Here is a 14,409-nt window from a genome sequence, read left to right on the forward strand (position 1 = left end):
CTTCCCCTCCTCCTTCTGTGACCTTGGTATTCACAGGATTGTTTCTCACATTTGTTTTTCCTCACTCATCACTGCCTGTGCAGCATTTTTCCCCTTTTTAAATATGTTTTCACAGAGGTGACACCAGCTTAGCTGATGGGCTCAGCTGTATCGTGCAATGGGTTCATTGTGGAGCTGACTTGAAATAACAGTGTCTGTCACAGGGCAGACCTTGATCTCTTCTTACCAGTCCCGAAGTGCTCTGTGGCAAAGAAATAAAATTTTCTAAGATTTTTGTGTTAGGAGTTGCCAATATATGAAACAAGAAAAAAACACTCCCCTCAAAAAAACAAAACATAATTTAGATTAGTAAATTTCACCTAGTCATACAAAGACAAACAGATGATGTGTTCTTAACTTTCAGCTTTGGAGGTTTTTTTATTATGAACCATCAAACTGGGTGCTTTTAGAGTCTAAAATCTGCTTGTAAAGTGTCAAAATAATTCCTTTCACAATGAGGCATTTTGCATGAATGCTGATACTACTTGTCCAATCCCCTTCTCCCTTTTTAACTCTTATCTAATAGGGCTAAATGTGAGAACATTTGAATATGAATGGTACAAAAAGGGTAAGAGAAGTATGATCAAGTGCACAGAACAACAGCGAATTCATAGGGTTGTTTAAATAAAATAATTTATCATAGAAAAATAGTGCAGTTTTAATGATTAGAACAGTTTAATTGGGAGATTTGAACTCTATGTCTGGGAGTAGCAGGAGCAAGGAGGGGATAACTGGGAGCCAAGGGTGACACCATGCAGGCCATGTGCTCACCGATGATGTGCAGTCCAGCAGGGACTGAACACAGAGGTCAGAGCCAGAGACTTAGATAACAGTCACTTGATAGCCGCCAGCGTGTTAAGTGATGAACCTAGTCCAGGTTCCCTCCAGGAGACCAGTCAAAAGGAGACGGCCAAGGACAGAGCTGGGGCTGGGTTAGGCTGAGCTGGAACAGGGTTCCTGGGCCCAAGGGCAGAGGGTCACCAGGGTCCCCAGGCAGGGCTAGTCAGGGCTAGGAGGGTGCCCTTAGGGCCCTGGTTAGTTTCGAGTTTTATCTTAGGTTTTTATGATAGTGGACAACATATTGTCGCTTTATGCTTTGGATTTTTTTTTATGAAATAAAGAATGATACAGTTTCTTGAAATTTGTCAAGAACTCTGAGATGAACATTCTATAAAATTATCGAGTAAGAAATTTATTAGCTTGCAGATACATTGCAGAAGAGGGGGAGGTCAGTACAGATGAATGTAAGCAATTTTTAAATGTGAAAGTCTTACGTGTTAAATTCAGCAGAACTAGAAGGAGACCAGATGTTTGCAATACAGAAGAAAGCTGTCGCACAAAATGTAACTGAGCAAATCATTAATTCACAAAAAAATAAGGTGAAAACTAACTGAGGTGAATTTTCTGTGAGTAATTTGCATGGATTCTTTGTCAGCAATTATATTTACATGATGCAATAAAAGTAGCCTTTTTTGACAGATTTCAGTATCTATCGATACATTTTCAGAGGCAGAACATAGGAAATAGGATAGAGTGAACTCTCAGAAAAAGATCAACTGTAGTTTGAGTCAAGCTGCTTAATTTTTATCCTCTTACTTTGTATTGATGAGTTGTTCTTTAAAGGTGTTTCAAGACTTGCGCTGTCTTATTATCATCTTTAAAAAAGATGAAATAACCATAACTGACTCAAGCCTAACATGACAGCTTTTTGAATTTTTGTTCTAATATTAAGGAACAGCTCTTTTAAGATACATTTGCATTTGGATTTAATATCTAACTATGAGTGGCAGATACTCAGGAAAACTTTCAGATTCTAAAAGTACATTTCTAATAAGACCCATGGGGTCCCTAATTTTGCTTCAGAGTGGGAGTAGTTTGACTTATATTTTAAACTCTATCTCCAGCCAGAGCTGCATGCCAGTTTCCCTTTATGCTGTACAGAAAATGTAATTAGAGTCTTTTACCAGTTTGAATATTGCATACCTATATGTGCTTTTCATTTTAACTACTGTAGTTACATGAAGTACTAAGGATTAGGGAGAGAAGTTAAATGAGAATTAGCTGCAGGGAGAGGTACTGTTTCCTTCCAATTTCCTATGCCTCCAAGTTTCTTTAGTATGAATCTGGCAAACTAGTAACCCGGTAAACATGATTTTTCCCTTATAACTGGGAACTGGCCACAGGCTTTGTATTCATCTGACAGTAGGACTGACTTAGGACTCTTCTGAGGTGTCTTGACCTGAGATGATTTTAGATTGTTTGAGCTCTGACAATTGCCTACTCGTCAAGTGACTATGTGACTATCATGTATAGTAAAGGTCTGACAACCTTAGGCAGTTGCTGTGTTACACACATTGTCCCTCTATGTTAATTGGGGCTGGGGAAGGCTGGGAACTAATGAGGAAAAAGCAGGCTCTTGTTAAGAAAACATCAAATATCCCAAAGACTATTCAAGGTTGAGGAAGGGGAGTTTTATTATTAACATCCTTCCAGGGATTACCTCAGAATGCTGATGACTCATGATAAAAATTTTCCTTTTCTGTTTGGGAAAGAATGAAGTGCAGATCTCAGAACACAGAGGGACACTGAAAGGGTGAGCAAGGATAAGCATAACACTAGAGAAAAGGGATAGATATCAGGAAGATTTCTTTAATTAAAGATGTTACTAGTATTACTAATAAGACTTTTCGATATTTAGACTATTAGTCCCTAAAAGCATTAATTGGGCCAACAGTAAGTTTTGACTCCATATGTGGGGTGTTCTCTTCTGTCCCAACAAGATTTTTTGTGTAACAAGCTATACAATACTATTGCATATATGGTCTATTGAACATCAAGTTGTAGTACCAGGCTCAATGGTTTTTTTGTTTGTTTCATTTATTAACACTTACCAGGAAGACTCAAGAATAAGCTTCATTCCCCTATTCGGGCAGTAGACTTGTAAGTATGATAATTTGCTATATAGAATTTAAAAAAAAAAAAAAAAGTAAGTGGAGAAAATAACCAGTTATGAAATAGTAAGGGTTGGCAACATTTTAAGAGAGGTAAACTATGTAAATCTCTCACAGATAATGGTCCCAGTTACTCAGTTTGACTGCTACTCAGAGAAGTAATTGGTCATATACAAGTTGTATTCAATTCCGTTTTATTTGGAGTAATGTGAAAGGAGAGTGAAGGAATGTGCAGAATTCCAGGGAAAACACTCAGATAATCACATTCATCCTTATACCTGTTCAGGGTCCTCAGCTTTCCAGCCAAGACCCTCAGAGATTTGAGGTTCTTGAAAGACACAGTGTCCCACGGATTTGCTTTACCATGTGCAGGAAAACAAATCCCGTGGCAGGTCTTGGTGTCCACCTTATCATAGCCTATGAGCCACCAGGGTGAGTCTCTTTGGGAGAGATTTGCTCAGGAAAATTGAGTTGTAAGTGTGAGGTCATTTTGTATAGGAGATATTTGCATCACATTTATGAATAATGACTCCTTCCAAGTCCCTGACATCTATATGAAAATCAGCAACTTATGATACTAGTCTTTCAGGCAATCGGGATAGCAGCACTGTCCATCACTGTTATGTTTATTGCTGTTGTCACAAACAACACATTACTTGTATCATAGATTAACATTTGAGAGTATGCATGTTTGGAAGTCTCCTTTTACCTTTCATCATACTTCATTATTCTGCCAAGTTAGCAGATTAATTTGAAATTCTTTGACAGAGAAACATCTGGCTTTATAATATGCAATCTACTTCTGAAATTAAAAAAGTATTTCTTAATCTTGGCACTTTTCAACGTTTCATATCCACAGTACTACAAACTTCATTAATCATCAGTCGGACCTTTTTTCAGTCCTTAATGATCATACAGTGGTTTCTCATAGACTTGCTTTATGACAGTAACTCTACTTCAAAATTGAACTTTTTCCGACATTTCGAAGGCATGACAGGACTTCCATATATTTCAACACCGATATTTTTAAAACAAAGACTTTTTTTTCAGTCTTCCAGCCATTGTAATGAACTTGACAAAAGGATTCATAGGGCAATTTATTTTTATCCTTCTGGCTGAATAACTCTAAAATTAATCAATAGATTGTTAAAGTACTTTCCAGAACAAGTATTTTTTATAAGGTGACATAATGTAGAACTTTTTTTTTCCTTCTTCCGAAACGTTGGCTTATTTAAGTTTTCATTTGTTTGTTTTATAAATCAGAAATAAGTGATTACAGTGGAGTTTCTACTTAAGACCTTAGTTTAGTTCTAAATAGCTCATTAGGTTAAATCTGAAGAGAGGTAATTCACTGTTCTAAAAATAACAAATAGCTTTTTGTGAGTAATTTGGCTGCAGTTCTGAGATATGAAAACAACAACCAAGGCTATATCTAGCTTCAAACTTATGAATGTCCTGATTCTCAGTTAAATAAAATGCTCAGTCCTACTACAGACAGTTTTACAGGAACTGACCTTAGGAATTAGGTCTTTCACTGACTTGTGCCTTTGTAACCACTTAAAACTTGGTGCTATATTACACTGAAACTGCTAATAGAACATTATATTTTAGGGACTTTACTTTTGGACACTTTTCCTCTACTTTTCTGCAGCATATTTAACTTTGAGACTGGCTTTAGGAAGAGCAGTCTTTGCCTTGTTTCCTTCTTCAAGACTGAATTAGAACTGTTTACTTTCTCCTCTGAAGGACGTGTTCTGCCATTCCTTATGACTGGATACTGAACTATGGTAATGCAGAAGATTAACTCGGTTCACTTCCTCTTTTGTTCTCTTTATCCATATGCTTGCTGTATCTCCAAGCTAATCTTTTTCTTACTGTGTTGTTTCTTGTTTTCATCATTTGAAGTATCACCTGGGAAACTTTGCATATTTTGATATTGTAATTATCTTTCAAATTAGTTTATTTTCTTAAGCCAGCCTGTTATCTCACTAGATGGTCAATTCCTGAATCATCCAGGGAATTAATGTCTTGAGTGTACTGGATGCACACACAAGAGCAGCCATGATACCCACCTACATCTTGAGTTCCACACATAAAATTCAATGAAAAACTCCACTTACGTAAAAGTTCTACAGCTTCTGTCACAGAGAAGTCTCATTAAGTCGTCTTCTGTAGTAGAGATATACCAATATTATATATGTTAATGCTGCATAAAGGTAAGCTGCGATTAAAATTCTAGGAAGTCCACAGCTCTGAAAATACTTACTTTCATGTTACTTGAATATTTATATTGGAAATACTTTCACAAAAGAATTTACAGACAATTATCTGTTCAGTTATCTTGTTATCCAAAGATAACTTAAAGTATCTATTAGCATGTAACATGTATTTGATATCTTCAACTAAATTCAGATCTTGAGTTCTGAGTTTAGACAGCAATAGATTTGGTAAGAGGTAGAAGAGGGTTTTTTGGACTATGTATGTCATGGTGTCCTTGCTCTGAAATTATTATAATTTAGATAGACCATTTCCAGGAAAAAAGAAAAGTGAGGGGAAAAAAGGCCAGTACCCAAAGCTGTCATGCAATAGACATTCACATTTATAATGACTGCCATTAAGACCCATTAATCTCACCACCAGAAATGGAAACATAAAGGATATTGATAGGCCTAGTCATACAAAAATTTACTTGTTTAGTGCTTGACCAAAAAGTTAATGGTTAGGTGTGTCTGAACCCCAATGTAAACATATGACTAACTGGGTTAATGGAACAAAAGGGATTCTTTCAGTCTGCTGAAGAGGCAGAAGAAATATTCTCTGAGCAGCTGGGAGAAGTCTCATGATTGCTAACCCTTAATCTCGTGGAGGACTTCAACTTACTGTATGTCTGCTGGAAATACAATACAGTGGAGGGGAAAGAGTCTAGGAGGTTCCTGGAGTGTGTGGAAGATAACTTCCTGACACAGCTGGTGAGTAGTGAGCCAACTAGGGAAGGCAGCCCACTGGACCTGTTGTTTGTGAACAGAGAAGGACTTGTGGGTGATGTGATGGTTGGAAGCTGTCTTTGGCACAGCGATCACGAAATGACAGAATTTTCAGTTCTTGGAGAAGTAAGGAAGGGGGTCAGCGGAACTGCTACCTTGGACTTCCAGAGGGCAGGTTTTGGCCTGTTTAGAAGCCTGGTTGACAGAGTCACTTGGGAGGCAGTCCTGAAGGGCAAAGGGGTCCAGGAAGGCTGGACACTCTTCAAGAAAGAAATCTTAAAGGTGCAGGAGCAGGCTGTCCCCATGTGCCAAAAGATGAGCCATGGGGAAGAAGACTGGCCTGACTGAACAGAGAGCTTTTGCTGGAATTCAGGAAAAAAAGGTGAGTTTATGACCTTTGGAAGAAGGGGCAGGTGACTCAGGGGGACTAGAAGGATGTATTGGGGCTATGCATGGAGAAAATTAGAAGGGCCAAAGCCCGCCTAGAACTTAATCTGGCTACTGCTGTAAAAGACAATAAAAAATGTTTCTATAAGTACATCAGCCACAAGAGGAGGGCCAAGGAGAATCTCCATCCTTTATTGGATGAGGGGGGGGACATAGTGACAAGGGATGAGGAAAAGGCTGAGATGCTTAATGCCTTCTTTGCCTCAGTCTTTAGTAGTAAGACAAGTTGTTCTCGGGGTACTCAACGCCCTGAGCTGGAAGACAGGGATGGGGAGCAGAATGAAGCCCCCATAATCCACAGGGGAATGGTTAGAAACCTACTACACCACTTAGACATGCACAAGTCTGTGGGGCAGATGGGATCCACCCAGGAGTCCTGAGGAAGCTGGCAGAAGTGCTCACCAAGACACTTTCCATCATTTACCAGCAGTCCCAGGCAACCAGGGAGGTCCCAGTTGACTGGAGGTTAGCAAATGTGATGCCCATCTACAAGAAGGGCTGGAAAGAGGATCCGGAGAGCTACAGGCCTGTCAGTCTGACCTCGGTGCCATGGAAGGTTATAGAGCAGATCATCTTGAGTGCTGTATGTGGCATGTACAGGACAACCAGGTGATCAGACCCAGTCAACATGGGTTTATGAAAGACAGGTCCTGTTTGACTAACCTGATCTCCTTCTATGACAAGGTGACCCTCTTAGTACATGAGGGAAAGGCTGTGGGTGTTATCTATCTAGACTTTAGTAAAGTCTTTGACACTGTTTCCCACAGCATTCTCCTGAAGAAACTGACTGGTCGTGGCTTGGATGGACATACTCTTTGCTGGGTAAAAAACTGGCTGTGTGGCCAGGCCCAAAGTGTTGTGGTGAATGGAGTTGAATTCAGTTGGTGGCAGGCTACAGGTGGTGTTCCCTGGGGCTCAGTGTTGGGACAGGTGCTCTTTAATATCTTTGTCAACGATCTGGATGAGGGGATGGAGTGCACCCTCAGTAAGTTTGCAGATGACACCAAGTTGGGTGGGAGTGTTGATCTGATTGAGGGTAGGAAGGTTCTGCAGAAGGATGTCGACAGGCTGGGTCAATGAGTCGAGGTCAGCTGCATGAGGTTCAACAAGGCTAAGTGTCGGGTCCTGCACTTAGCCCAAAACAACCCCATGCACCACTACAGGCTTGGGGAGGAGTGGCTGGAAAGCTGCCTGGTGGAAAAGGACCTGGGAGTGTTGATCGATGGCTGGCTGAATATGAGCCAGCAGTGTGCCCAAGAGGCCAAGAAGGCCAACAGCATCCTAGCCTGTATCAGAACTAGTGTGGTCGGCAGGACTAGGGAAGTGATTGACCCCCTGTACTCTGCACTGGTGAGGCCACACCTTGAATACTGTGTTCAGTTTTGGCCCCCTCACTACAAGAAAGACACTGAGGTGTTGTAGCGAGTCCAAAGAAGGGCAACAAAGCTGGTGAAGGGTCTAGAGCACAACTCTTATGAGGAGCGTCTGAGGGAACTGGGGTTGTTTAGCCTGGAGAAAATGAGGCTGAGGGGAGACATCACTCTCTACATCTGCCTGAAAGGAGGTGGTAGTGAGGTAGGCGTCCGCCTATTCTCCCATGTAACAAGTGATAGGATGAGAGGAAGCGGCCTTGAGTTGCACCAAGGGAGGTTTAGTTTGGATATTAGAAAAAATATCCACAGGATTCTGTGCAGTTTCAGGGGGAGCTACATCTTTTGAACTACGAAAAAATATAAGAGCGCTGCATTTCCTTTATGGTAGATACAGTGTTTTTCTTTGAATTTTAGTTAAACATTATAGATGAAGCAATGTAGCTATGCTTGGCATAGTAGCTGGCGCAAAAGTAGACTGGACTGCCAATGCATTATCATAATGGTGAGCTGCTTTATAATTTGCTGAGGAGATAAATTGACAGGAGAGAAGGGACAATAATATGAGCAGAATAAGCAATCATTTTCTGCCAGTTGGCATTATAAGTTGTCAGCTTGCAAATCTACTTTCTGGGAATAATCTCATAAAAATCATTAATTATAAAGACCAGATTTCAGGAACTGTGAATTTAGTTAACACTCAGCTAATATCAGCATGTGCTTAGTTAGAATCGTAGCATCATAGAATCATAGAATAGTTTGGGTTGGAAGGGACCTTAAAGATAGTCTAGTTCCAACCCCCCTGCCACAGGCAGGGACACCTTCCACTAGACCAGGTTGCTCAAAGCACCAGCCAGCCTGGCCTTGAACACTTCCAGGAAGGTGGCTTCCACAACTTCTCTAGGCAGCCTGTTCCAGTGTCTCACCACCCTCACAGGAAATAATTTTATCCTAATATCTAATAGAAATCTACCCTCTTTCAATTTAAAACTGTTAGCCCTCATCCTATCACTACATGTCCCTGTAAAAAGTCCCTCTCCCGCTTTCCTGTAGGCCCCCTTCAGGTACTGGAAGGCTGCTAGAAGGTCTCCCCGGAGCCTTCTCCACACTGAACAACCCCAACTGTCTCAGTCTGTCATCACAGGAGAGGTGCTCCAGCCCTCTGATCATCTTTGTTGCCCTCCTCTGGACTTGCCCCAACAGCTCCATGTCCTTCTTATGTTGGGGACCCCAGAGCTGAATGCAGTACTCCAGGTGGGGTCTCATGAGAACAGAGTAGAGGGGGAGAATCACCTCCCTCAACCTGCTGGTCTTGCTTCTTTTGATGCAGCCCAGGATACGGTTGGCTTTGTGGGACTGCAAGCGCACATTGCCGGCTCGTATTGAGCTTCTCATCAATCATCACCCCCAAGTCCTTCTCCTCAGGGCTGCTCTCAATCTGTTCTCCGCCCAGCCTATATTTGTGCTTGGGATTGCCCCGACTTGTGCAGGACCTTGCACTTGGCCTTGTTGAACTCCATGCAGTTTGCATAGGCCCACTTCATCTTAAATATAACCCATAGCTGTCAAGTATAGATTTGTTAATGAATAATTGATTTGATAGTTAAACTTAACTAGTTATTAGCTATTTAAAAAATAAAACTAATCTTTTACCATGAGCGTATTTAAATGGCTAGGGTGAAGTTTTCTCATTCTTTGAAGAATAAACTTGTAGTTTATTTTTCAAATGTTTTTGTGATTATTAAAGAGAAACCTTGTTATAAGCAGAATATATACTAGTCAAAACTGGTGCTAGGAATTGTGTTTTACAGCCTTATTTTTGTTTAAATTGTTCAGTAAGACCTCTTCCAATGACAGGTTTATTATCAAATATGTATACAGTGAAAGGTTGTTGCCTATTTATTGCTTAACAATTAGTTATAGGGTGAGAAGTTAAATAAAAGAGCTATTTTGTCTTCCATCATTAAATAATAGTATTATACAGAGAAATAGCTGTACCAAAAAGGACAGTTAATTAAACCTCTACCTTCCAAAAACCAAGCATCAAACTAAAGTATACTTACATTTGTAACAAGATATTTGTAACAACTTAAGTCACTTTATGACTGTTAGAAAGTGTATTTCATGCTGAAATTCACAGTGACAATGTAGGAAGTTTCCATGTTTTCTAATCAAAAGGTGTAGGCTTCTGCCTCTTATGCTGAAAACATGTTATAGTGCAGTTCTCACTTTAGTCAGTACAGAGCAATGTGCAAATGCAATGTAACAGCTAGCTAGAACAACGTAACATATAGTAAGGCTAACCAGAAAAGGAATGTTTTTTTTATTAAATTCTGGATATTGTTATTGTATATAATGTTATGAAATTTCCAGTGGTTTGAAAGAAAACATTTTGGTACTGACTGGGTGGCAAATTAGAAAAAGAGAGCTAAAAGGTCCATCAAGCCCAACAGCTAAATATCCAGGCAGTTAGGGGGCCCACTGCTAGCCTGACAGCCATGCAGCAAAGTAGCAGCAGGGTAACCAGCTGGCAAAACAGCCAATCAACAAACTGGCCAATAAGCAATACAAGCAGGCTGCTGCTTTTGCTTTTATTAAAGGTGTAGCTGGAATGAAAATATTTCTATAGATCTTACTGACTGTCACAGTTTCATATCACAAATACTAATTTAATATTAAAGTTATTTGGTGATAAAATTATAAATAAATGAGAAGAATTCATTGATATAAAGACTAGTCTTACCTCTATTAACACAAACCAAGAAGGATGCTCTACTTGGACAAATGATTAGTGTGGCTCTTCAGAACTGGAATATCTCTCTACCAGAGGCTGTGTATACCACTAAAATCCAGATTCATGGGGGAACTTGAGTGTCAAAAAGCATAAATAATCTTGGAAGAAAGTTGGAGAGCTGAGGTTTCCTTTTAGTGTCTTCTGCCTACACTTTAGCTGTTGCAGGCTAGAACACCTCATTTTCCTTCTGGCTTGACGAATACTTTGATCCTTTTGCAGAATGGCACATTAGTAATATGAATGGTAGAAAGTGCACATGAATGAATACACATATTTTTATCGAGACTGACTCTATACATGTCATCTTGTGTCAAGGACGATGAACTTAAGTGATGTTTTTCGATTCCTATCCCTTTGTCTGAAACAAGGATAAAACTGGTATGTTCAGTTTCCTGGATAAGTGCTGTAACTTCTTAATTGTCAATATATATTTAAAAAGAAACAACAAAAAGTTAAGAGACACCATAAGTAGTATTTCTGATTATTTTTTGGATACTTTGTATTAGGGATAGTGTTACTGGCTTGAGTCTGTCGGAGAACTACATGGAATACCTAGATTTTATATACTGACTAGTATGAAACTATTGTTCCTTGGAATGGTGTATTTACAGGCTCATGCAGAAATGACTGGCAATTCTGTGGGGCAGAGGTGAGGGGGTGACACCGAAAAAGAGGTACTTATACAAGAACTAATACTAATACTAAGTAATACAATACTAACTAATATTAATGCAAGAACTTCCTTATCCATGCACCACATCCTTTTGCAATATCATAGCACTATTTTTTAATTTATTTTTTTTTTAACATTCCCATCCACATTTCTTGGATCTCGGATTTTGAGTAAATTTCTTAAGCTGAAAAAAGTTAGATGGTATGTGTTCTCCAACTGAAATGAATAAGATCAGCTAGTGTGTTTCCATAGTATAAAAACATTCTAAAGTAAGTACTTGAAGGGACTTTAATAGCCTGTGGTGCCATTCAAGCGTTTTGTCTTTTCTATTAGTGCCTGAGGGAAAGAGGGTGCTAGCACAGTTTCAGAAATTTGGAAAGTGCTCTTAAACATATTCTATTTTCAGACAGCGTGGTTGGGAAAAGATGGAAAGAGCGTTACCTCTAAACTGTTACTCTTTCAAAAGTCTTCCTCACAAAATAATACCTACACAAGCTTATGAGTCATTTATTAAAGGAACATTTTTTTTCACTTAAGAAATCACTTCTAAATTACTTGCTTTATTATGAATACAGTTGACTCTAAAGGTGCCTTGATCATTGTCTCTCACGACACTAAACCAACTGAAAATCTGGAAGCGATTAATGGTGGAGCTAGGCACATTCCTTAGGGCTGACCCCCAAAAGAAATTTGATTTATCCTGAGAATGGAAGCAATTTTTTTCATTGTTGTGAAGGTCACTTGCCCATCCACCTCTGGCACAATTTTGAGGTAAGGCTATAATAAGGTGGGGAACTCAGAACTACTTCCTTACCTAGTAACTCTGTGCACACTAATGAAATAATGAGAAAAATGAGTGTTGAGTAGAGGACAAACAGGAAAAATCTGCCTTCCTAGCCCTTTGCCAGGCAGGCACAAGAACTCCTGACATTTAGAATTAATTAATGTTTTCCATGTTGAGTTTTTAAGCTTTAGGCTTCTGTCTCATCTGTAATCTAAAGTGGAGGCAGAAAAAACTACTCTGTTTGCCATAGTGTTTTGAGAATGATTGTTGAGCACAACAGAAATACTACCCGAAGTTTGATATTTCGTCAGTCCTGCATAAGAGTTAAAAAAGTCTGAATAAGATGTCATGAGTTTTGCCTTTGAAGGAACGAATGAATTAGTTTTAGAATAAGCTCATCAGCATCTGCAAATGCCCTTCTACTACTCGCGCACAGAACAATTTTGAAGGGGTAAAACCATAGAAAACTGGACTTCTCGTCATTGTAAAAGAAGGATCATAATTCAAGGTTAAGAATATAGTCTCCAAGTCAACCCAAAATCTCTAGCTAAATTTTTAATTGAAATTTTTGAAATCCATAGAATAGATAGCATGAGTTTTCTTGGTTGTTGTTTCCAAAGCTATGACACATCTTATTCAATGTATCATTTTTAATAAAACAGACTGCTAAGGGAAAGAATGAATGAAAGGTCTAATATTAGTTTTATACAAGACAAGATTGTTCCTTATAAACTATTTATTGATACTTGTCAGTTTGTTTTATTGGCTCTTAGTCACCTCTCTCCCCAACCCTACCTCCCCAGACATCAAACGCAAGTGTTACAGAAATTGGGGAAGAGGAGATTTGTACAGAAGCTTACTCCAGGGTTTACCTTAAGTCTTAAAATGAAACAGAAATCTTTCCTTTTGAGGGAGCTAAGAATGCATTTAGTGAGTAAGAGGCTATTGCACTTTAAAGAGAAGTATGCTTTAAATTCAAATAACATGATCATATGTTAGAAGAGGGACTGCTATCAAATGAAACATGCAGTTTCCCTGGGTTGGTTGTCATAAGCAGAGATTAAGTCTAGGCTTCTACATCTAAAAACCCATTAATTTTCACAGCCTGAGCTGACCAGCTCCAAGCTTATCAGCTCCAAGTCAGGACTGAGCTCAAATTCAGGTCTAGGCACCGTTTGAGGACAAAGCAGCAAAGAACAAAAATTTGGTCTCCAGACACTTGCTATTGCTTTCTTGAACTTACTGTTAATTTGCATTACTATTTTAGCTAGCAGTGCTCTTGCATACTGCTATGACAATACGATTCCAAACCTTGAAACAAACAAGCCACAAAATAACTCTTGGGAAGTGTTTTGAACTTCAGATGGGCAAATGCTGTTGTGGACAAGGGTATACACTGACAGTGGTGCAAAGAATAAAAGTTTAGAGGATGTCACTGTTCTGTCTGGCCGAAGCTTTGCTCTATCACTGGTGAAAGTTCAAACACTTAATGTAATAAGTTTATTTTCAGAAATACTCTTTAAACAAACTGCATCAAGGCATTCTTTTGCTCCCAACTCTGTCCCCACAGTGAGTAGGCCAGGGATAGACAAGATGCTGGGAAGGGACAAAACCTAAACAGCTGACCCAAATTGACCAACAGGATATTCCATACCGTATAACTTCACGTTCAGCAATAAAAAATGAGGAGAGGGGCTGGGGGACAGGTAGCCATTGCTTGGAGACTGGCTTGACTGATCTGCTTGGGGGACGTGGTGAATTATTGCCTTTGTATCACTTGGGTTTTTTTGTGCTTCTTTCTCCCCTCTTCACTTATTAAACTGACTTTTGAAGAGTCTTTATTTTGACCCAGGAGTTTTCTTGCATTTGCTCTTCCTGTTCTCTCACCTGTCCTGCTGTTGGGGGCAGGGAGGGGAGTGAGTGAGCAGCTATGTGCTGCTTAGCTGCTAGCTGGTGTCAATCCACCACAACTCCCTATTCCTGAATTTTTGATAACTGATTTTCAGATTCACTGAAGTGATGGAACATTTCTTATTTCTTTGTACCCTGAATTTACAAAAACTTACTCTTGAAAAATAGGTGTCTGTTATAGTTTTAGATGGTGGCCTGCATAACTTAAGATCTCTTGTTCCATATCTAGAACGTGAAAGTCACAGGTCACAATCTTTTTCCTGGTGCCCAGAGCAGTATTCTGTCTATCCTGTTGACCGACTTGGATAGACACGAACTCTTTCTAGCCTGAGTGTCATGTACTTGCAGCATGATAGTGCTGTGCCTGACCAATAACATGACTGTGTGGTTTCTGGATTAGTGCTGATTTGTATCCCATCACTTGGTCATACAGAGTGGACAATCTTGTAACTTCAT

The 14,409-nt window shown here is 39.5% G+C and overlaps 1 protein-coding gene across 3 annotated transcripts in view; it reads left to right on the forward strand.

Annotated features, from left to right (window-relative positions):
- Positions 1-14,409, forward strand: part of CSMD3 (CUB and Sushi multiple domains 3) — a 790,297-nt gene that overhangs the window by 247,316 nt on the left and 528,572 nt on the right. The window lies entirely within an intron of this gene.

The sequence above is a fragment of the Nyctibius grandis genome, chromosome 3 (assembly GCF_013368605.1).
Source record: "Nyctibius grandis isolate bNycGra1 chromosome 3, bNycGra1.pri, whole genome shotgun sequence".
NCBI lineage: Eukaryota > Metazoa > Chordata > Aves > Nyctibiiformes > Nyctibiidae > Nyctibius > Nyctibius grandis.